Genomic DNA, 3,971 nt, shown 5'->3' on the forward strand with positions numbered 1-3,971 from the left:
CACAACCACTCATTCCCATCTTTACAGGAGAAAGTTACGAATTCTGAAGTATTCGTATGAGAACTATACTCAAATCCCAAAATCTTTGAGACTTCGTAGAAATTAGATTTGCAGATCCCAACGAAGGAGATAGACTGCGAAACAACAAGCAAAAAGATGCTAAGGCGCTGGTGTTTATCCAACAAGCTGTCCATGATAGTATTTTTTCACGGATTGCGGCAGCAACTATGTCAAAGCAGGCTTGGTCCATTATACAGAAGGAGTTTCAAGGTGATTCAAAGGTCATTGTGGTGAGACTTCAATCACTTCGGCGTGACTTTGAAACCTTGATGATGAAAAGTGGGGAATCTTTTGCTGATTTTTTGTCCAAAGCAGTGGCAATTGTTAGCAAAATGCGATCCTATGGCGAGAAAGTTACTGACCAGACCATTGTGGAAAAGATACTGCGAAGCTTGACTCCAAAATTTGATCATGTAGTTGCTGCGATTGAAGAGTCTAAGGATCTTTCAGTATTTTCCTTTGATGAATTGATGGGATCTCTTCAAGCTCATGAAGCGAGACTCAATCGATCTACTGAAAAGAATGAAGAGAAGGCATTCCAGGTAAAGGATGCTACAACTAAGTATGGAGAAAGCAATGGTCCAGCAAGCAGAGACCGAGGAAGAAGAGGATTCCGCGGTGGTCGTGGTCGTGGTTATGGACGAGGCAGAGGAAGGAATGACGAGCACAAGCAGTCCAATGAGCAAAGTAACCGAAAAAATGGCATTCAATGTCATTACTGTCAGCGCTATGGGCATATAAAGGCTGACTGCTGGTATAAAGACCAGGAAATAAACTTTGCGGCAGGAGAAAATGAGGAAGAAAATTATCTCTTTGCTTGCGTTGATATAGATCATAAGTCAAGTGATTTATGGTTTGTAGATAGTGGTTGTTCAAATCATATGACGGGCACCAAATCTATGTTCCAAGAGCTTGATGAGAAGCAAAGAAAGAAGGTGCAACTTGGCAACACAAAAGAGATGCAGGTTGAAGGAAAAGGCAAGGTGATTGTCGACACTAGCCATGACAAAGTAAAAGTGTTGGATAATGTTCAGTTTGTACCTGATCTAGGATACAATTTGATAAGCGTTGGACAACTGATGACTGATGGATATTCTCTTTGGTTCGATGACGATGTGTGTGTCATTACAAACAAGAAGTCAGGCAAAAAGGTTCGCATCACCATGACGCCAAATAATATGTTTCCGTTGGATGTTTCCAATATGGAAAATTTTGCCCTTGCTGCAAGTGCAAAAAATGACTCAAAGTTATGGCATCTGAGGTACGGTTACCTTAACATAAAAGGCTTGAAATTGCTCGTTGACAAAGGTATGGTTCTTGGACTACCAAAAATTGATTCTATTGAATTGTGTGAAGGATGCATTTATGGAAAACAAACTAAAAAATCTTTTCCTATTGGAAAGGCTTGGAGGGCTTCAAAATGTCTTGAATTAATACATGCTGATTTATGTGGACCTATGCATACTACATCTTTTGGTGGTAGTCGTTATTTTCTACTCTTTACTAATGATTATAGTCGCATGAGTTGGTCTATTTTTTGGAAAGCAAATCAGAAACATTTCAGAAATTCAAGCAATTCAAAACCATGGTTGAGAAACAAAGTGGTCTGTCCATCAAAACCTTTCGCACTGATAGAGGCGATGAGTTCTTGTCCAAGGAATTTAATTTCTTTTGTGAAGAAAGTGGCATCCACAGGGAGATAACAACATCATATACACCGGAGCAACATGGTGTCACTGAGCAAAAAAATCGCACTGTTGTGGAGATGGCAAGAAGCATGTTGCAGGCAAAGGGACTTCCGAATCATTTTTGGGCTGAAGCTGTGGCGACATCAGTCCATTTATTGAATCTATCTCCCACAAAGGTTGTTCTAAATCAAACTCCATTTGAAGCTTGGCGGGTTAGAAAACCATCTGTAAGCTAATTAAGAATTTTTTGGTTGTATTGCTTATGCTTTGATAAATTCTCAATTCCGTCATAAGTTGGATGAGAAATCTGAAAAATGCATTTTTATTGGTTATTGTACACAATCCAAAGCATATTGATTATATAACCCCCTTAGTAGAAAAATTTTAATCAGAAGGGATGTAGTATTTGATGAAACAAGAAGTTGGAATTGGAGTGGAAGCAATGGTAAGATGCCAGAGCAGATTCTTATGTCGACTGGAATCACTTTTGATGGAATTCAACAACCAAATGCTGCAGCTACAGCAACGGGTTCTTCTACAACGTCCTCGGATTCATCTTCTTCGGCTTCACTGAGCAAAACCTCTTTAGATACAACTCTCGAAGAGTCTCCAGATGAGCCAATTCCATTAAGAAGATCAACAAGGCCTACAAAGCCGAATCCCAAGTATGCTAATGACATGTATACATCTTATCAATTTTCTTTTGTTGTTTCAGATCCTACACATTATAAAGAAGCAGCTGAAAAGGAAGAGTGGCGGAGTGCGATGGTTGAAGATATAAATTCTATCGAAAAGAATGGCACATGGGAGATGGTGGAATTACCGGAAGACAAATGCAATCGGCTTGAAGTGGATCTTCAAGACAAAGTTTGCAGTGGATGAGAGCCTACAGAAGCATAAAGCTCGTCTTGTGGCAAAAGGATATGCGCAGCAATATGGTATAGATTTTGAAGAAACATTTTCTCCAGTTGCTCGGTTTGAAACCGTTAGACTTGTTCTAGCATTGGCTGCGCAGTCACAATGGCTAGTTTATCAATTTGATGTCAAGTCGGCATTTCTCAATGGAGACTTACAAGAAGAGGTCTACGTAGCACAACCAGAAGGTTTCATAAAGAAGGGGGTTGAAACAAAGGTCTACAAGCTAAAAAAGGCATTATATGGTTTGAAGTAAGCCCCTCGAGCATGGTATAGCAAAATCGATGGGTATCTTCAGACAAAGGGATATATGAGAAGTGAGAATGAACCCACATTGTATGTAAACAAGAGAGATATGGGTTTATTACATTACTTTCTTGGCCTTGAAGTCCATAAAGCTGAAGATGGAATATTTCTATCACAAAGGAAATATGCCAGGGACCTTCTCGTTAAATTTGGTTTGCTTAATTGCAAGCCTGCAGTTGCACCTATGAATGTTAGTGAAAAATTGCGGCTTAATGAAGGAGCAGAGATGGATGATGCTAGAAGTTTCAGAAGCCTAGTTGGAGGTTTGATTTACCTAGCCCACACTCGCCCTGATATTGCATTCTCTATTGGTGTCATTTCCAGGTTCATGCAACAACCTTCAAAGGTTCATTTTGGAGCAGCAAAAAGGGTTATTATGCGTTATATCGTTGGAAATATGGACTATGTTATTTGGTTCAGGTGTGGTGACTTGGAGTTCAAAGAAACAAGCTACAACAACACTGTCAACCTCAGAAGCTGAGTACATTGCAACAACTTCGGCAGCTTGTCAAGCCATCTGGCTTAGAAGGATGTTAGCAGAACTTCAACATAAGCAAGAAAGTGCAACAGAGATATACTATGACAACAAAGCGTCGATCGCCATGACAAAGAATCCAAGTTTTCACAGCAGAACTAAGCACATTGATGTCCACTTCCATTTCATTCGCGATTTGGTAGCAAAAGAGGAAATAATACTGAAGCAATGCAGCACTCATAAGCAATTAGCTGATATACTGATGAAGTCTTTGGCAGCAGACAAGTTTATTTACTTTAGGGCTTTGCTTGGTGTCTGTAACTTTGAATTAAGGGGGAGTATTGAAGACTAATTCAATGTATGACCAAGTCAAATTCAAGTTGTTAGTAGTTTCCTATTTTTATGGACTGTTAGCAGTCATGCTGCAGTATATTTTTAGTTAATAGATAATGGAGTTAGTTGCTTAGTTAGTGGATAGCTGGTAACTTAGTTAGTGGTTTATTTGTTTTATAAGTCTATATAAAGGC

The sequence above is a fragment of the Capsicum annuum genome, chromosome 1 (assembly GCF_002878395.1).
Source record: "Capsicum annuum cultivar UCD-10X-F1 chromosome 1, UCD10Xv1.1, whole genome shotgun sequence".
Lineage (NCBI taxonomy): Eukaryota > Viridiplantae > Streptophyta > Magnoliopsida > Solanales > Solanaceae > Capsicum > Capsicum annuum.